This window comes from Leptonychotes weddellii, chromosome 5 (assembly GCF_054177405.1).
Source record: "Leptonychotes weddellii isolate Sample4059 chromosome 5, ASM5417740v2, whole genome shotgun sequence".
NCBI lineage: Eukaryota > Metazoa > Chordata > Mammalia > Carnivora > Phocidae > Leptonychotes > Leptonychotes weddellii.
Genome location: NC_138373.1, coordinates 66,277,546 through 66,298,611, shown reverse-complemented (window position 1 = coordinate 66,298,611; position 21,066 = coordinate 66,277,546). Strand labels below are relative to the sequence as shown.

At 38.0% G+C, this 21,066-nt stretch overlaps 1 protein-coding gene and 1 non-coding gene across 7 annotated transcripts in view; one reads left to right on the top strand and one right to left on the bottom strand.

The window, feature by feature from the left end:
* CECR2 (CECR2 histone acetyl-lysine reader) overlaps positions 1-21,066 on the top strand; it is a 173,133-nt gene that overhangs the window by 59,223 nt on the left and 92,844 nt on the right. The gene's annotated exons all lie outside the window — the stretch shown is intronic.
* On the bottom strand, positions 11,661-11,733 carry TRNAR-CCU (transfer RNA arginine (anticodon CCU)). The gene has a single exon. It is a non-coding gene; the product is annotated as a tRNA-Arg (tRNA).

Genomic DNA, 21,066 nt, shown 5'->3' with positions numbered 1-21,066 from the left:
GGCTCCCTGCTCAGCGGGAAGCCTGCTTCTCCCTCTCCCACTCCTTCTGCTTGTGTTCCCTCTCTCGCTATGTCTCTCTCTGTCAAATAAATAAATAAAATCTTAAAAAAAAAAAAGATTTTATTTATTTATTTGTCAGAGAGGGAGAGAGAGAGCACAAGCAAGGGGAGTGGCAGGCAGAGGAAGAAAGCAGGCTCCCCGCTGAGCAGGGAGCTCAATGCCAGACTTGATCCCAGGATCCTGGGAACATGACCTGAGCGGAAGGCAGATGCTTAACCAACTGAGCCACCCAGGCGTCCCTCAATAAATATTTATTTATTTATTAAAGATTTTATTTATTTATTTGAGAGAGAGAGAAACAGCATGAGAGGGGAGAGGGTCAGAGGGAGAGGCAGGCTCCCCGATGAGCAGGGAGCCCGATGCGGGACTCAATCCCAGGACTCCGGGATCATGACCTGAGCTGAAGGCGATTGCTTAACCAGTGAGCCACCCAGGCGCCCTAAATCTTTATTTATAATAACAAGGAGCAGATCATAGTTTGCCATCCTCAATTCCAAGCTGTTAAAGGACAAACAGTAGATCATTTAAAAAAACATTTTTATTTTTTAATTTTTTTATTTATTTTATTTTTATTTTATTTATTTATTTATTTAATTTTTTAAAAGATTTTATTTATTTTTTAGAGAGCGAGCGAGAGAGAAACAGCATGAGAGGAGAGAGGGTCAGAGGGAGAAGCAGGCTCCCCGCTGAGCCGGGAGCCCAATGTGGGACTCGATCCCAGGACCCTGGGATCATGACCTGAGCCGAAGGCAGATGCTTAACCAACTGAGCTACCCAGACACCCCAGGGAGTCAATACTTTTAATACACATACATCCCAAGGGAATAATGGGCAAAGGATATGAAGAGACAAGTCATAGAAGAACAAATCTAAATGGCCAACAGATATCTAAAAAAAACTCATCTGACTGACAAAACTTAGAAGGATGGCAATATCTATTAGTCTTCCCTTATCTGCACTTTCACCTTTTGTGGTTTCAGTTACACACAGTCAAATCAGATGTCCGGAAGCAGATGATCTTCCTTCTAATTTCAGAAGGTTGGTGCCCCCAGCTGGCTCAGTCAGAAGAGCATGCAACTCTTGATCTTGGGGTCATGAGTTCAAGCCCCACTTTGGGTGTAGGGATTACTTAAGTAAATAAATAGATTTAAAAAAATTTTTTTAAAAAGGAGGTTGGTATTAGCCTAATGCTGTGTCACAATGCCTATGTAATTCACTTTCCTCCATGTCATCGTGTAGGCATTTTATCATTTCACATCATCACAAGGAGGGTAAGTACAGCACAGTAAGATATTTTAAGAGAACGAGAGGGACCACATTCAGATACCTTACTACAGTATATTGTTATAATTTTTCTGGAGCGCCTGGGTGGCTCAGTCGTTAAGCGTCTACCTTTGGCTCAGGTCATGATCCCAGGGTCCTGGGATCGAGCCCCGCATCGGGCTCCCTGCTGCGCGGGAAGCCTGCTTCTCCCTCTCCCACTCCCCCTGCTTGTGTTTCCTCTCTAGCCGTCTCTCTCTCTGTTAAATAAATAAATAAAATCTTAAAAAAAATTTTTTTCCCATTTTTTCCATTTTATTTTTTATCAGTTGTTTACTGTCCCTAATTTATAAATTAAACATTATCATAGGCCCGTTCATATAGAAAAAATATAGTATATATAGGGCTCGGTACTCTCTGCAGTTTCAGGCATCCACTGGGGATCTTGAAAGTATACCCCTTAAATAGGGGGGAAAGTACTGTATTGGAAGATTAAAGTTTATTCTTATACATTGCTAATGGAAAATGAGATTGATGCTGCCTTTTTGAGGAATAAACTGATAATCTATTAATACTAAAACTACATAAATATTATACTTATTTGTCCCAGAAATGTGTGTGTGTGGTGGTGGTGGTAGTATTTCATTGTGGTTTTATTTTATTTTTTCTACTTTTGTTATTGTGGAAAAATACATGTAATATAAAATTTATCTTTTTTTTTAAGATTTTATTTATTTATTAGAGAAAGTGCGAGTGAGAGAGAGTACGAGCAGGGTGAGGGGCAGAGGGAGAGGAAGAAGTAGACTCCCTGCTGAACAGGGAGCCTAGGACCCTGGGATCATGACCTGATCCGAAGGCAGATGCCTAACCAACTGAGCCACCCAGGCCCCCCTAAAATTTATCATCTTAACCATTTTTTAGTAATATAGTATAGTATATATACTATATAGTTCATTGGTATTAAATACATTCATAATAGTGTACATTCATCACTGCCATATCCATCTCAAGAACACACTTTTTATCTTATAAAATTAAAACTCCATAGCTGTTAAAAAGTAATTTTCCATCCTCCCCCCAGCCCCTGACAACTACCATTCTACTTTTAAGATTTTGACTACTCTAAGTACCTCATATAAGTGGAATCATTCAGTATTTGTCTTTTTGTGACTGGCTTATTTCTTTAGCACAGTGATCTCATGTTTCATCCATGTTGTAGCATATGTCAGAATTTCCTTCCCTCTTAAGGCTGAATAATATTCTGCTGTTTTTATATTTCACATTTTGCTTATCCATTCATCCATTAATGGCCACTTGGGTTGCTTCCTCATTTTAGCTATTGTGAATAATGCTGCTACAAACGTGGGTGTACAGCTATCTCTTTGAGACCCTGCTTTCAGTTCTTTGGAGTATATACCCAGAAGTGGAATTGCTGGATTATATGGTGATTCTATTTTTAACTTTTTGAGGACCCACCATGTAGTATTTCTCAGTGTCTCTTTCATATGAAATTCCCATCAGGAATGTATAAGGGTTCTATTTTCTTCACATCTTTACCAATGTGTTCTTTTCTTTTTTTTAAACAGTAGTTATCCTAATGGTTGTAAGGTGATATCTCATTGTAGTTTTGATTTACATTTCTCTAATGATTAGTGCTATTAGGCAGTTTACATGTGTTTATTGGCTATTTGTATATCTTTTTTGAAGAAATGTGTATTCAGGCCTTTCACCTGTTTATTTAATTTATTTGTAAAGATTTTAAGTAATCCCTGCACCCAAAGTGGGGCTCAAACTCACATCCCCAAGATCCAGAGTTGCATGCTCTACCATCTGAGCCAGTGAGGCACCCTTATTTTTGCCCATTTTGAAAACAAATCCTTGGGCTTTTGTTGGTTGAGTTGTAGGAGTTCTCTATATAAATTTGGATATTAACCCCTTATCAGATATATGATTTACAAATATTTTCTCCCATTTGTGAATTGCCTTTTTTTCCTCTTGATTAGTATCTTTGTTCCATAAAAATTTTAAGTTTTCATGAAGTCCATGTTGTCTGTTTTTTCTTTTGTTGCCTGTACCTTTTGTTGTCATGCAAGAAATCATTGTTATGAAGATTTTTGCCCTATTTACCGTTAAGAGTTTTATACTTTTAGGTTTTACATTTAGATCTTTGAACCATTTTTAGTTAATTTTTGTATATCATGTAAGGGTTCAAGTTCATTGTTTTGCATGTGGATATCCAGTTTTCCCAGCACCGTTGATTGAAAAGACTGTCCTTTTCCTATTGAGTGGTCTTGGCCCCCTTGTCAAAAATCATTTGCCTGAATTCAAAGATTTATTTCTGGATTGTCAATTCTATTCCATTGGTCTACATATCCGTCTTTTTTTTTTTTTTTAAGTATAATTAACATACAGTGTTATGTTAGATTCAGGTGTACAAATAATTCATTGATTCTGTACATTACTCACGGCTCATCACAATAAGTGTACTCTTTTTTTATAAGAGAGCTTTCTTTTTTTTAAAGATTTTATTTATTTATTTATTTATTTGACAGAGAGAGACACACAGTGAGAGAGGGAACACAAGCAGGGGGAGTGGAAGAGGGAGAAGCAGGCTTCCCGTGGAGCAGGGAGCCCCATAAATGGGGCTCGATCTCAGGACGCTGGGATCATGACCTGAGCCGAAGGTAGACGCTTAACCACTGAGCCACCCAGGCACCCCACAATAAGTGTACTCTTAATCCCCTTTATTCCACCATTCCCCCACCCACCTCTCCTTCGGCGACCACTGGTTCTCTGTATTTTAAGACTCCTTTTTTTGTTGTTTATCTCTTTTTTTCTTTGTTCGTTTCTTAAATTCTACGTAAGAGTGACATTGTAAGGTATTTGTCTGACTTACTTCACTTAGCATTATACCCTCTAGGTCCATTGTTTTTTACGGTTGCATAACATTCCATGTGTGTATATATTACATCTTCTTTAAACATTCATCTGTCACTGGACACTTAGGTTACTTCCATATCTTGGCTATTGTAGATAATGCTGCAGTAAACATAAGGGTGCATAAATATTCTCAAATTACTGTCTTTATTTTCTTTGGGTAGATATCCTATGATGGAATTACTGGATTACATGAGTAATTCTATTCTTAATTTTTTGACGAACCTCCCTCCTGTTTTCCACAGTTGCTGCACCCATTTACATCTCCACCAACACTTGTTATTTCTTGTGTTTTTGATTTTAGCCATTCTGACAGGTGTGAGCTGATATCTCCCTGTAGTTTTGATTTGCATTTCCCTGATGATAAGTGATGTTGAGCATCTTGTCATGTGTCTGTTGGCTATTTGATGTCTTCTTTGGAAAAATGTTTACTCAGATCCTCTACCCATTTTTTTTTTTTTTAAGATTTTATTTATTTATTTGACAGAGACACAGTGAGAGAGGGAACACAAGCAGGGGGAGTGGGAGAGGGAGAAGCAGGCCTCCCGTCGAGCAGGGAGCCCAATGCGGGGCTCGATCCCAGGACCCCGGAACCCTGACCTGAGCCGAAGGCAGACGCTTAACGACTGAGCCACCCAGGTGCCCCTCCTCCACCCATTTTTTTTAAAATGGATTGTTTGGTTTTTTGGTGTTGATTTGTATAAGCTTTTTAAATATATTTTGGATATTAACCTCTTATCGGATATGTCATTTGCAAATATCTTCTCCCATTCAGTAGGTTGATTTTTGTTGTTGTTGTTCTGTTGGTGGTTTCTTTCGCTCTGCAAAAGCTTTTAATTTTGGTGTAGTCCCAGTAGTTTAATTGTTCTTTGTTTCCCTTGTCTGAGGAGACCTATCTAGAAAAATAATTCTATGGCACATGTTAAAGAAAATGCTGCCTATGTTTTTCTTCCAGGATTTTTATGGTTGCAGATCTCACATTTAGATCTTCAATCTGTTATGAGTTTATTTTTGTGTAAGGTATAAGAAGTGGTCTAGGTTCATTCTTTTTTGCATGTAGCTGTCTAGTTTTCCCAGCAGAGACTGCTTTTTTCCCATTGTGTATTCTTGCCCTTTGTCATAGATTAATTGATCATGTCAACGTGGGTTTATTTGTGGGCTCTCTGTTCTGTCCCATTGATCTATGTGTCTACTTTCATGCCAGTAACGTACTGTTTTGGTTACTACAGCTTTGTAGTATATCTTGAAATCTGAGATTTTGATACCTCCAATTTTGTTCTTCATTCTCATGATTGCTTTGGCTATTCAAGATCTTTTGTGTTTCCATACAGATGTTGTTATTATTTGTTCTGGTTCTGTGAAAAATGTTGGTGTTTTGATAGGAATTGTATTAAATCTGTAGATTGCTTTGGGCAGTATGGACATTTTAACAATATTGATTCTCCAGTCAGTGAACATGGGATATCTTTTTATTTGTATCATTCTCATTTTCTTTCATCACATGTTTTATAGTTTTCAGGGTACAGGTCTTTCACCTCCTTGGTTAAATTTATTCCAAGGTACTTTATTATTTTTGGTGTAATTGTAGATGGGATTTTTTTTCTTAATTTCTCTTTCTGCTGCTTCATTATTAGTATATAGAAATTCCAGAGATTTCTCTATATTAATTTTGTATCTTGAGACTTTACTGAAGCTGTTTATCAGTTCTAGTAGTTTTTTGGTGGAGTCTCATGTTTTCTGTACATAGTATCACGTCATCAGCAAAAAGTGAAAATTTTACTTCTTCCTTACCAATTTGGATGCCTTTTATTTAGTCTTTCTTGTCTGACTGCTGGGGCTGGGACTTCTAATACTGTGTTGAATAAAAAAGGTGTGAGTGGTGGATATCCTTGTCTTGTTCCTGATCTTAGAGGAAAAGTTCTGTTTTTTACCAGGGTATGATATTAGCTGTGGGTTTTTCACATATGGCTTTTATTATGTTGAGTTATAGTTCCTCTAATCCTACTTTGTTGAGAGTTTTTAAATCATAAATGGATGTTGTAGTTTGTCAAATGCTTTTTCTGCATCTATTCAGATAATCATAGGATGTCTTTCTTTATGCTAGTACCACACTGTTTTGATTACTGTAGCTTTGTAGTAAATTTTGAGGTAAGGAAGTATGAGTCCTCCAGGTTTGTTCTTTTTCAAGATTGTTTTTTCTGTTTGGGATTCCCTGACATTCCATATGAACTTTAAGATTTTTAGGATTAATTTAGGGTTTTTCTCTTTCTGCAGAAAAACATAATGGGGATTTAAAAAAAAATCTTTATTTTTATTTATGTATTTATTTTAGAGAGAGACACAGAGCACAAATCTGGGGGAGGGAGAGGCACAAGCATACTCCGTGCTGAGCACTGAGCCCAACCTGGGGCTCTGTCCCAGGACCCTGGGATTATGACCTGAGCCCAAGGCAGATACCTAACCGACTGAGCCACCCAGGCACCCCAGTGTTTAGAGTTTTCTACCTAGAAGATTGTATCATCTGTAAACAGAAATAATTTAGTTTCTTCCTTCACAATTTGAATGCCTCTTGATTATTTATTTATTTTTGTCTAATTGCTGTGGCTAGAACTTCCAGTACTGTGTTGAATAAAAGTGGTGAAACAGTAGTCATCCTTGCCTTGTTCTTAATCTTAGAGGAAAACTTTGTCTTTTGCCACTCCTGGAATTTTAGCCCTTAAACACAAACAGCACCAAGTGTCTGTGCACATGGAGGCTCATTTTGCATGGCTCTAAGTGGCAAAAAATGGAAAACAAAACAAGAGCCCATCCTTCGGGGAGTAGATGAATAGAATACATTATCTCCACACCATGGACTATTAGGTAGCCTTTAAAAGAATGAATTGGAGCTGTATCCCTTGACTTGGGGAGATTTTCACAAGATAATGACAAAAGCAATATGCAGAGACGGATGAGTAATATTAATCTATTAAGATAAAGCTAATCCTCATATTTCTGTGTATATCTCCACGCATGTATGTATAAATCATGTAAATGATTATATGTGCATTGAGAAAAACAAAAAGGAATATGTACTTGATTGTTAACATGGATATATCAGTTACTGATGTAGAAGATAGAGAAAAACGGAAAAAGTTCCCAGAACAAATAGTATGGTTGCTTTTCGATTTATGTAAGCTGTGTCTGTATATCTATAAATGTGTATATTTATTTACAGCATTTTTAAATTTATTTTTTAAAAGATTTTATTTAAGAGAGGCAGGGGAGAGAGAGAGGGACAGAGGGAAAGAGAGAAGTAGCATGGAGCCCCCTCAAGGGGCTTGATCGCAAGACGCCGAGATCATGACCTGAGCCAAAGTCAGATGCTTAAACCAACTGAGCCACCCAGGTGTCCCTACAACATTTGTTTTTAAAGGCAAAACAGACACTGTTACTCAGGCTTTACTACTCTAACAATTTGTCAGTGGGCGTGCTAGCTCCCAAACTTGATGTCATAAGATACACTCACCTTTATTGTGTGTGTATCTTTGATTACTTACCTATTTGCTCTGTTGGCTAAAAAAAATTGAAGTCTTTTCCCCCTGTTTTTATGGCACAAAAACTTCAAGTAAAAGACCAAAAGTGCCTTAGAGAAACGAAGACTCTAGTTTACACTGCCACAATTGATGGAGCCGATGTTTGAATTGAATCCAGATCTGTCCTTATACTTTGCATTATATACCTTGCTGATAATCTTTGTCTCCTGATTCCTTTGACCTTCTTTGTTGATTATTCACCTCCTACATGATCCTACACAGAATGTAGCTTTCCTTGGGATCAGTGAAAGGGAACGTTATATAGCAGATTTGTAAGAAAAATATGAAAGTTTTATTTCAGCTGTCTCTCTCAACAGAATTAATAGGAATGGAATAATACCATCTCTTTACCATCCCTACCGCTCCCCTCTCAGTCTGGGATTAAGAAGCCAGGGGTGGCTGTAGCCTCTATTATTCCTCAAACATTAATTTCTGGGGTTAGAAGATTTAGTGGGTAGGTTTTTATGCACTTCTTGTCTTCTTTGGCCGCGGTCTGCTATGTTTTGTATCTTGGATAAGCCTTGAAAAAATAACCCTACCCAACATGACAATTACACAATCATTGTAGGCTTTCCCTTTGTTTTCTGGCATATTTATTCAGTAACTCTATGTCCAAGAAATTAATACCTCATATCTCTGTTGATAATTATGTTTCTATTGCCATAGTTATTCAGAAGGTTATCAGGTCAAAACATGAAAGTGGTGTGCATTGAGAGAGCAAGTACTGGCTGTTGTTGGGAGTCTCGATGAGTTAGATATTTCCTTCTGGCGAAAAATGAGGAATATGTAGGTACAAGTATGATAGTGTGTGTACTTAGGTGTAATCCTGATACACAAAGCCTCTGAATTTTATTTTAGTTCATTAAATAGTATTTGTGCTGCAGTATGGTTATTTTAAACCAATTACCACTATTTGTATTAGAAAATGCATCATTGGGCGCCTGGGTGGCTCAGTCATTAAGCGTCTGCCTTCGGCTCAGGTCATGATCCGGGAGTGCCGGGATCGAGTCCCACATCGGGCTCCCTGCTCGGCGGGAAGCCTGCTTCTCCCTCTCCCACTCCCCCTGCTTGTGTTCCTGCTCTTGCTATCTCTCTCTGTCAAATAAATAAAATATTAAAAAAAAAAGAAAAAATGCATCATTTATTGAAACCTGAGGAAATCTTTCTTTTGAAGATTTGCCTGGGGAGACTGACCCAGGGTTTAATGGTGTTCCTGTGTCTTACTCTGTGAGTCCCCCTCTTTTCTGAATGAAAGTTCTTGTTTTTGAGGATCTTGCCAAAGGATAAGCTAGATAGATTCCTTAGTCCCAGCTCTATGAATGGGTTATTTTTCAGTCATAATAGATGATCTGTTTCTAGGTTGAAGAATTGTACATGGAAACAAGATTAGGATAGATGATGGATAATTGTTTGGTTACAGTGCTTTAGGAAACAAAACTACAGAAGTGTGACTGGCATCTCATCTTGAGGTAAGAATTTTATAGAATATATTTAAGTATAAAAGTTCTAAAAGGATATTACACCAGGCCATATGTTGTGATTAAACATGTTATACTTTGTCTAGTAAAAGGAAAGGAAAAATTTAGATGCTCTAAACCTATTTCTCTGCAGACAGGGGATGGCAGGTCTGTTGGCCTTACTTTCAGTGAACATCTACCTAGATTCATACTTCTCTGATCTCTTTAAAACTGTACACAGGAGGGAAGGACCGTTGCAAAAAGAACCCCCCAAACAGAGTATGTTATACTTGAATGAATTCTATGTAAAATTTCAGAAGTTGGTCCCCCTTTAATGCTGTCTACTTTGATGTTCATGTGAACAGTGGTGAGGGAAGTTTGTTCAAAGTACAGGTCACTGGGCCTCACATGAGATACCCAGTAGGAGACTTTCAATTTGCATTTTTTCTTTTTTTTCTTTATTGCATTTTTTCCAATTTGCATTTTTAATAAGCACCCCACGTAGGATGAATCAGGTCTGCAGGCCACACATTGACATATATTTCTCTAAAATATTGCTTAAATTAATGTCTTTATGGTTTTCATGAGCATTCTAAAAAGAAGGGTGATTATTAAATGATGTGGCTTTGGACGATAACAGATTTATAAGAAAGGCAAAAGTGACTTAATAAAGTCACAGCACTGGTCACTAAATTCAAACTTTTTTGATAACACTTCCAGTGGGTTTTTTTAATTATATTAAGACAATCTAATCATATTAATAATTTCTGTTCATAAAAGTAACATTTTCTTATTTCAGAAATGGGGGAAACTATCAATAATAGGAGCTACTGGCTTGCCATTCTTAATGGGCTAAAACAGAACTACGCTTTTTCTGAAATTAATATTTGTGAAGATGAGTAGCAACAGTTATATCATAGCATCTTTTTTTTAAAATTTTATTTATTTATTTGACAGAGCAAGCGAGCACAAGCAGGGGGAGCAGTAGAGGGAGAGGGAGCCCAATGGCCCTGGGATCATGACCTGAGCCAAAGGCAGATGCTTAACCGATTGGGCCACCCAGGCGTCCCTCATAGCACCTTTTTTATGATTGTCCTAGGCATTTTTCTTTGGGGTATGGGATTTTTTTTGTCATATTGGGTTTAAAGAGCTCCTTTATATATCAGATCACCATTTGTGCACTCATGCAATGTTTTACTTACTGGTTATTTGACTTTACAGTTTACTTACAGTTTAGCAGCAGGCATTTCAAGATTTCTTTGGATGGAGGCTTAAAACAAGACCTTTCTCATTTCAATGTTATTAGTTTTTATGATTTTAATTAATTTCTTTAATCCATAGGAATTTTGTTCTGATATGTGATATAAAATAGGAACCTAACATTTTCCAGACAATTAACCAATTATGCCAGACCATTTATTAATCTTTTTCTACTGATTTGAAATACTACCATGAGGTACATACATATCTATTCATTCCATTGATTTATGTTTATTCTTGGGCTGGTACTATGTTGATTATAAAACTTTAGATAAGAGATCTTAATATCATGTGGTAATTAATTACCTGATATTATTCTTCACATAGGATAGCCATGTCTTCATGTGCAAATTTGTTTATAGAAGTTAGAAACTGTGTGTTTAAAAATTACTAGATAATAGCAGTGATTTACATGATTCCATAGAATCATTAACATTTTTGCTTAATGAGTTAATGAATCATAGTTGTTTATAGGATTTTGCTGCTATTTTGTTCAGGTGTGTGGGGGTGTGTGTGTGTTTTAACTTGAAAAATTCCTTTTTTCTAATTTAAAGAACTTCTTTTGCATTACTTAATTGGGCTCCATTTAATCTCTATCCAGTCTTGCTTAGTGCTGTGTATTTTTTTATACTGTCTGCCTCTGAGCTCTAATCTAGCTTGCCAAGCCTCCCACCAGCCATTCTACAAATCCTGGTATCTATAATACATGAAAAATAGAGCAGGTAGAAAGTTGGACATTAAGTTAGAATCAGCATGGTTTTAGGTTAGTTTTACATGCTTAATTTTACCATTTGTTAGTGTTTCATTGGGTAATTTCCCTATTAAAATTCTGCTGGGGGCACCTGGGTAGCTCAGTCGGTTAAGTGTCTGCCTTTGGCTCAGGTGTCGTGATCCTGGAGTCCCTGGATGGAGCCCAGCATTGGGCTCTCTGCTCAGCGGGAAGCCTGCTTCTCCGTCTACCCTTTATCCTGCTCGAGCTTTCTCTCATGCTCTGTCTCAAATAAATAAATAAAATCCTTTAAAAAAAAATTCTGCTTGGCTATAATTGTTAGCGGTTGTTATCCTACTTAATTAATGAATTTTTAAAGATTTTATTTTTACGTAGTCTCTACACCCAGTGTGGGTCTCGAACTCACAACCCCGAGATCAGGAGTCTAATGCTCTACCAACTGAGCCAGCCAGGTACCCCTGTAGTCCTATTTTAAATGGTTTATTATTTTTGAAATTAATCTTAGAAGATTCAGAAAGAAAGAACGGGAAAAGTCCCTTTAACCAACAGGAATCTTATAAAGATTCCCTGAGAGCCTTAGTCTAGATGGTGGAAAGGCACCAGTGGGGAGGAGAGAAGATCATATTCAATCCCAGGTGTTTCCTTATTTCTAATTTTGACCCAGAAGAAGAGACGGGAAAAATCATAGGTGAAGTGACTTTTCAGCAGCTCCATTTTGTGGCTTAGCAGTGAAGGAGGTCTTCTCCCAGGGGCACAGCTCTACTTAGCAGTTCTCTGCACCTCTCTTCTCTTCAGAGACTCTGCTTGACTTCCCACTTCCGCCGTATCTTCCTAGTTTAGCCTGCTTCACCTTTTTAGGGTTCCTGCCCCTCCCCTGGTGCCATTTAGGTGTATAACCCCTAAAATAAGAGGCTCTTGGGTGACAAGCAAATGTATAAGTCAATTGAGGCACAAAGATTCAGACTAGAAAAACATTTTGAAATGTGGACTAAAAGAGAACAAAAAGCAATAATGTAAAGAAGTCAGATTTGATGACTAGAGGTAAGGTGGTTTAGGTAGTTCACCTGCTTCTCTTATGATCTACTAAAAGATTGGCTAAACCCTTTATGTTTCAAAATCATCTAGGTACTTGCATATACAAGCACACACATACACACTTTGCTGGTATTCTTATAAGGACCGACAGTGCACCCCTGCCTCTGAAGAGATCCTCTCCCATGGAACGGAATCCAGTCCATTCCTTTCTTACCATTTTCTCCTTCAGGCTCTGGTGGTGGTTTCTCCTCAGTTTACTTCCATAGTTGATTGCGGGCAGTGAAATTGTTGCTGGCTGATACAAATAGTGTTAATTTCTTAGCTGGCATCTAAAGTACCAGGTGATACATGAACAAGCAAGCCTTTTAGGTTGTTAGGCTGGTAAGGAGTACCTAAAAATAGCTTTGAACTACCACTGTAGTGGTAGTGACCATAAGATTTCCCATAGGTGAAGTTATATAAAATGAGAAATAGTAATAATGATCTGTAAACCCTGCTTAGAACTACTCTCTGAAATAGTTTAACTAGAAAGAGAAGTTACCCTTCTACACAAAATTAAAGAGTTAGTGAAAACTTCCAGTAAGAAGGCACTTGAATTTACTGTATTAATAATGTCAGGATAGTAGCAATGCTTTCTAGGAAGATGATACAGACAGTAACCTGATAGCTACACTATAAAGAATATTCAACAAATATACCCAAGTATCCTTACTTCAGATGAAAGAAATATGTCAGGATTTCTTGTTGAAAAAGTGATTTTTTTTTTTTTTTTTTGAGAGAGAATCCTAAGCAGGGGAGCCAACTCAGGGACTTGCTCTCACGACCTGAGCCAAAATCAGAAGTGGCACACTTAACCGATTGAGCCACCCAGACACTGCATAATCTGCACTTTAAGAAGTTACCCAGTGAGAGCGCCTGGGTGGCTCAGTTGGTTAAGCGACTGCCTTCGGCTCAGGTCATGATCCTGGAGTCCCGGGATCGAGTCCCGCATCGGGCTCCCTGCTCGGCAGGGAGTCTGCTTCTCCCTCTGACCCTCCCCCCTCTCATGTGCTCTCTCTCATTCTCTCTCTCTCAAATAAATAAATAAAAAATTAAAAAAAATCTTTAAAAAATAAAAAGAAGTTACCCAGTGATTTCTATGTGCACTCAAGTTTGAGAACTTATAGAGCAGTGGGTTTCTACTTTGGCCGCATTTAAAAATCACCCAAGTTTTAAAGAATATTTTTATTTGGATCTGATTTCTGGAGACCTTAAGAAAAAAATAAGCTAATGACTAAGCATTAGGTTTTAGAAAGTTCTATGTGATTTTATTGCAGAGGCAAGGTTGAGAACCATTGTTCCAGAGCTACATTGTTCAGTATAGTAGCCACTAGCCACATGTGGCTATGTAAATTTACATTACTTAAAATCAAATACAATTTTAAAATTAGTGCCTTAGTCACAGTAGCCACATTTCAAGTGTTTAATTAGCCACATGTGCAAATAAAGAACAGCTACAGATCCATCATCAGAAAAATTATATCCTAACACTTTAAGAGCATTCTGGATAACTTATTTTCTGAGAGTTTTAATTTTAGGGCGTTGATTTATACTATTCTTATAAATTATTTCCTGGCGGGGGCGCCTGGGTGGCTCAGTCGTTAAGCATCTGCCTTCGGCTCAGGTCATGGTCGCAGGGTCCTGGGATCGAGCCCCACATTGGGCTCCCTGCTCCGCGGGAAGCCTGCTTCTCCCTCTCCCACTCCCCCTGCTTGTGTTCCCTCTCTCACTGTGTCTCTCTGTCAAATAAAATAAAATCTTTAAAAAAAAAAAAATTATTTCCTGGGGAAGAGTGCAGAAATAGGCATTCAAAGACTAGGAAATGAGTAGGCTGTGCAAAAACATCTATATTTTGGTTGAAACTTTCTTTTCATATTAAATCATATTAAATCACTTCACAATCAGTTATGCTTTTGCTATATGTATGTATATATGTAATCAGGCCAAAAGACAAGAGATAATACCTATTCATACATATTCATGACTAAAAAAACAGGTTAGACATGACTACTTTTGGCAAATAATTAAACACTTGAGGTGTAGTAGTATGAAAAATCAACTTATATAACTAGTTAATGTAATATCCAACTTTGTTTTCATTCTTAAGTTAACTATTATAATATAAATGTAATTAGTATAATTGTGTATGATGCATTTAAGGAAGTGGTATAATGGAAAGTAACTTTTTTTAAAAATTTTTTTAATTTTTATTTTTTATTGGACAGAGAGACAGCGAGAGAGGGAACACAAGCAGGGGGAGCGGCAGGCAGAGGGAGAAGCAGGCTTCTCGCTGAGCAGAGAGCCTGATGTGGGGCTCGATCCCAGGACCCCGGGATCATGACCTGAGCCGAAGGCAGACGCTTAACGACTGGGCCACTCAGGCGCCCCTGGAAAGTAACTGTTGTCAAACAGTAGTCAGTTTCTCCATTTACTAGTTGTGTGATCTTTGGTTTGTCCTGATGAATGTTTTTTTTTGCAACTGTAAAATATAGTTAATAAGGTTACCTACCTTATAGTATTCCTGAGGATTAACTGAAATGGTCAATGTAAAGATCAAACAAGTGCCTTGTATATAGTAGGTTTTCAATAAGAGACAGCTAGTGTTATTGATAATATATTAACAATATATTAATAATATATTTATGCTTTGGAACTAAGTGGTTCTAATGTTGATCTTCTGCCCCCATCCATTGCTGTCTTCCTTTCTCCAGCTTGAGTCAACTCTTTTCTAGGACTGTTGACCCCTCATGCCAGATCACTTGATTTTGAACTCTGTAAAACTTTCAGTCCATCCATCTTGGCTGGCTTCCTCTACTAACACCACTTCAGCCTGCCTTTTTTCCTTTTCGAATTTATTTTCTTTCACCCACAATTTAAATGTTAATACGTTCTCTTTTCTGCCCAGGGTGGTAAAATCTCTTGAAACCGTAACAAAAGACCACTGCTTAAAGACAAACTCCTCCCCTGTGCTCTATATTCTTTACAGGTGCCTTCACTTGTTAATTCTTCAGATACTTCAGACTCAGCATGCTTAACGGGTGAATTCATTTTCCCTAAAACTCTCAAACCTACTATTCTACCTGTTTCCCCTGGATTGAACTGGCACCACCATCCATCTAGTTAAGATAAAATTTTAGTTTTTCTTAGTTCTCCATTTTTCAGAGTCTCGTACATTTAGTTAGTAACCCATTCTTACTTCCTAACATTTGATCTTTTCCTTGTTCAAGCTGTAAGCATCTTTGCCTGTACAGTTGCAGTGATCTTGGGAGGTTTTCCTTGCCTGCAGTGACAGTCACACCAGTCTAGAACCACACTGCTCTCAGTCTAGAACCACACTGCTCTCAGTGGGACTTCATTTCAGTTATTCATGCATAGCTACATTGCTATTAGACAAGGTTCCTTGAAGACAAAGATCATGTCTCAGCACTGCATCTTCAACACCATGCAGGGTTAATGAACATGAATTAACTGATGGTACCTTCAAATGCTGGGACTTGTGTGAGAAACATCAGTCTGCTTTTAAGAAATGAGAACAGGGGCGCCTGGGTGGCTCAGATGGTTAAGCGTCTGCCTTCGGCTCAGGTCATGATCCCGGGGTCCTGGGATCAAGCCCCACGTCGGGCTCCCTGCTCAGTGGGGAGCCTGCTTCTCCCTCTGCCTCTGCCTGCCGCTCCCCCTGCTTGTGCTCTCTGTCTGTCAAATAAATAAATAAAATCTTAAAAAAAAAGAAAAGAAATGAGAACAATATGAAGCAGGATTCTTTGAACTTGCTCTATCAGTGGCCCTATTTCCTATTGTTTTCTTACATGGAATTTGCATAGACTTAAGTTTTAAATGTATATGCCAGCAATTTAGATTCTTTGTAGGAAAAGAATGGTATAAGTTTTTTATTTAAAATATATTGAAGGGACGCCTGGGTAGCTCAGTCGGTTAAGCCTTTGCCTTTGGCTCAGGTCATGATCTCGCAGCCCTGGGATCGAGCCCCATATGGGGCTCCCTGCTTAGTGGGGAGTCTGCTTCTTCCTCGCCTCCCCCAGCTTGTGCTCTCTCTCTCTCTCTCTTAAGTAAATAAAATCTTAAAATATGTATATATATTTAAATTCAGTTTTGAAAAAAATTCAACATAGTACTAGAAGTCCTAGCCTGAGCAGTTAGGCAAGAAAAAGAAAAGACGTCCAAATCGGAAAGGTAGAAGTAAAATTCTCTCTCTATGCAGACAACATGATACCAAATAATAGAAAACCCTAAGGCCTCCACCAAAAAACTGTTAGAACTAATAAATGAATTCAGTAAAGTTCCAGGGTACAAAATCAATATACAAAAATCAGTTGCATTTCTTTTTTTTTTTTTTTTTTTTTAAGATTTTATTCATTTATTTGAGAGAGAGGGAGAGACAGAGCATGAACAGGGGGGAGGAGGAAGAGGGAGAGGAAGAAGCAGCAGGCTCCCTGCAGGGAGCCTGACAAGGGGCTTTATCCCAGGACCCTGAGATCATGACCTGAGCTAAAGGCAGATGCTTAACCGACTGAGCCACCCCCAGGTGCCCCTACATTTCTGTACATTAACAGTGAATTATCAGGAAGAGAAGTTAAGAAAACAATCCCATTTACAATAGCATAAAAAAATATATATATATACACTTCAGAATAAATTTAACCAAAGAGGTGAAAGATGTATACACTGAAAGTATAAGACACTAACAGAAGAAACTGAAGAAGACACAAATAAAAGGGAAGATACTCCATGCCCATGGATTTAATATTGTTAAAATGTCCATACCAACCAAAGAGAAGTATAGATTCAGTACAATCCCTGACAAAATTCCAATGACATTTTTCATGGGAATTGAACAAACAATCCTAAAAGTTGTATGGAACCACAAAATATCCAAAGCAATTTTGAGAAAGAAGAACAAAGCTGAAGGCATCATACTAACTGAATTCAAACTATATTACAAAGCTATAGTATTCAAAACAGTATGGAATTGGCATAAAAATAAACACATAGATCCATGGAACAGGATGGAGAGCCCAGAAATAAGCCCACACATATATGGTTAATTTATTTTTAACAAAGGAGCTTAGCATATACAATGGGAGATAAGATAGTCTCTTCAATAAATTATTTTGGGAAAACTGTATTGGCATAAGGAAAAGAATGAAACTGGACACCAATCTTACACCATACACAAAAATCAACCAAAAATGGATTAAACACTTGAACATAATACCTGAAGCTATGAAACTCCTAAAAGAAAATGGAAGAGGTAAGCTCCTTGACATGAGCCTTGGCAGTGCTCTTTTGGATTTAATACCAAATGGAAAGGCAACAAGAGCAAAAATATACATGAGGGACTATATCACACTACTATATCACACTAAAAAGCTCTGCTCAGCAAAGGAAATCATTAACAAAATGAAAAGGCAGCCTATTGAATGGGAGAAAATATTTACAAACTTTGTTATTTGATGAGGGGTTAATATACAAAATATATATAAGGAACTGGTACAACTCAATAGCAAAAAATCCTAAGTAATTAAAAAATGGGCAATGGACCTGAATAGATATTTTTCCAAAGACATAAAAATGGATGGGGTGCCTCAGTTAGTTAGGTGTCTGACTCTTGATTTCAGCTTAGGTCGTGATCTCAAGGTCATGGGATCAAGTCCCATGAGCGTGGGCTCTGAGTTCAGCAGGGAGTCTGCTTCTCCCTCTCTCTCTGCCCCTTCCCCCCGCTCGCACACTCTTTCTTTCAAATAAATCTTAAAAGAAAGGGGGAGGGGTACCTGGGTAGCTCAGTCAGTTAAGTGTTTGCCTTCGGCTCAGGTCATGATCTCAGGGTCCTGGGATTAGTCCCTGGTCGAGTGCTCTGCTCATTGGGGAATCTGCTTCTCCCTCTGTGCTCCCTCTTTCTTGCTCTCACTCTCTCTCAAGTAAATAAAATATTTTTAAAACAAAAAGACATTTAAAAAAAGCCATTTTCATGGTACATGAAAACATGCTCAACATCACTAATCATCAGGTAAATGCAAAGCACACTGAGGAATCACCTCACCCCTGTTAGGCTGGCTGTTATCAAAGAGACAAAGAATAACAAGTGCTGGTGAGGATGTAGAGAAAAGAACCCTGGTGCAATGTTGGTGTGAATGCAAACTGATTCAGCCTCTATGGGAAACAGTATAGAAATTCCTCAAGAAATTAAAAATAGAGCTACCATGTGATCTAGGAGTCCCACTTCTGAGTATATATTTAGAGGAAACAAAAGCATTATCTTGAAGAGATGCCTCTGCTCCCATGTTTCCTGCACCATTATTATCACAGTAGCCAAGGTATGAAAACTACCCAAGTATCTGTCAGTGGATGAATGGATCAAGAAAATGGTATCTCTCTCTCACAAACACACACATACACACACATGAATATAGGCTGAAATTCAGCCTTTAAAAAGAAGAAAATCGTGTCATTTGGAACAATGTCAATGAACCTGGAGGGCATTATGAAGTAAACCAGACAGAGAAAGACAAACACCGCATGGTATCACTTATATGTGGAATCTTAAAAAAAAAAAAAAAGTTGAACTCACAGAAACACAGTGGAAAAGCAGCTGCTAAGAGATGGGGAGAATAGGGAAGATTAAAAGGATATACAATTATAGTTACAAGTTCTGAGGATAGGATATATAATATAGTGACTACAGTTGATAACACTATATTATAATTGAAATTTGCTAAGAGTAGAACTTAAATGTTCTCACCCCCAAATGCGGTGATGGGTGTGTTCTTTGAGTCAGTAGGGAAATCCTTTCACAGTGTATATGTGTATTAAATCATCACATTGTACACTTTGAATCTCTTACAGTTCTGCTGGTTATACCTCAAAGCTGAAAAAATTAGTTTTTAATAAAAAGTGATACATTAATGAATTTAAAACGTTGAAAAAGTACAAAGCCTATACAATGAAAAGATCTCCTCATTAACCACTGGTTATGTGTGTCTTTCCAAAAATACTTTGTGCGTATATAACCATCACTTGTATGCATACATTTCCTTCATTCTAGTCAGTTACCTTATGTCAGCTTGATTTCCCCAACCTCTAATCCAGTTTTATCTGTTATAATAAATTGCATCATTATTCACTGAAATTTTGCCCACACCAAAATCCTGAGTCTTTTTAGCTTCTTGCTTTTCCTTTGCCTCATACCTTTGTATCTAGATAGTTCTGTTGATTTTGCTATCAGCATAAATCTGGAGTCTGGGGTCACCTGGGTGGCACAGTCAGTTAAGCATCCGACTCCTGATTTTGGCTCAGGTCATGAGATTGAACCCTGCATCAGGCTCTGTGCTCATCATGCAGGCTCCTTGGGACTCACTCTCTCCCTCTCCCTCTGCTCCTCCCCACCACTTGCTCAAGCTCTCTCTCTCAAATAAATAAATCTTTTTAAAAAATCTGGAATCTATCCACTTCTGTTCATCCCTTGCCCTGCTATGACTTTAGTCCAAACCATCATACCATAAGTGGATTATTGTAGTTCCATTCTAACTGAACTCCTTGCTTTTCTTTGTGCCATCTAATCCATGTACCACCAGCAGCCTGAGTAGTTTTAAAACACATTCAGATCCTGTCATTTTTCAGTTTAAAAGCTTTCCCATTTCTTGTCAAAGAAGATAGAGACTTCCTGTCTCAGTTTTATAAGGCCCTACATGATCTTTCCCCTGCCTGTTTCATCAAACTGCATTTCATTGGGCTTACTTCACTCTTGCCTAACAGGATTCCCTTCAGTTCCTCAGACTGTTAAAAGTCAGAGCTTTTCAACTATGGTTTCATTTGCCTGGAAAGCTCTTTCTAATACTTTTTTTTATGCTGGCTGCTTCACATTTTTTAGGTCTCAGATTAAATGTGATCTCATGGAGACTTACTTTTTTCAGTTATTCTCATGTTACTCTGATTATTTCCATAAAAATATGTAGTGGGGTTAGAGCAATGAAATAGAGTTCCTACCCTTCATGTATATAACAGTGTGGCAGTCCATTCCTGTCTTTTGAATAGTTCTGGAAGAAGGAGAGTTGGTAATGCAAACGTCTGGAGAAAATGGAGGGTTTTGGGTTAAGGAAACAAGCACAAAGGCCCTAAGGCCAGGTGCAAGCTTGGCATGTTAGTGGACTAAGAGTGAGTCCAGTGGGTCTGATGTAAGCCAAGGGGAAATAGTTGGAGTTAAGAAATTGTGGGAAGGCCACAATCTTCTAAGATCATTTTGGACATAAGTTTGAATTTTATTCTGACTGTGATGGTAGTCATTTAAATGGATCCCTTATACCAGAGTGATATCCTCTGTGTAAGGATACAGGATATCCTGTACCAGGATATCTCTCTAGTATAAGGGATCCTTTTATAAATATCAGGCCTGAGAGAGAGGGGGAGAGGAAGAAGAAAACTAGGTGGTGTAGATAGAGGTAGTGAGAATCAATTAGGTGTTTGATCTTTTAAAGGTAGAGACAATGGATTCCTGTTGGATTGGATGTAGGATGTGAGATAGAAGAGTTGAGGATGATACTTAAAGATTTTGTTCTGAGTGTCTGAAAGAATGGAGGTAAAAGTACCCTTTACTGAGATGGGCAAGACTCAGGAAAGAATACTTGTGGGATGGATGCTATCTATATTGTTTTGGGAAACATTAAGTTTGAGATGTTTATTAGACGGTTATTGTATAGGAAGT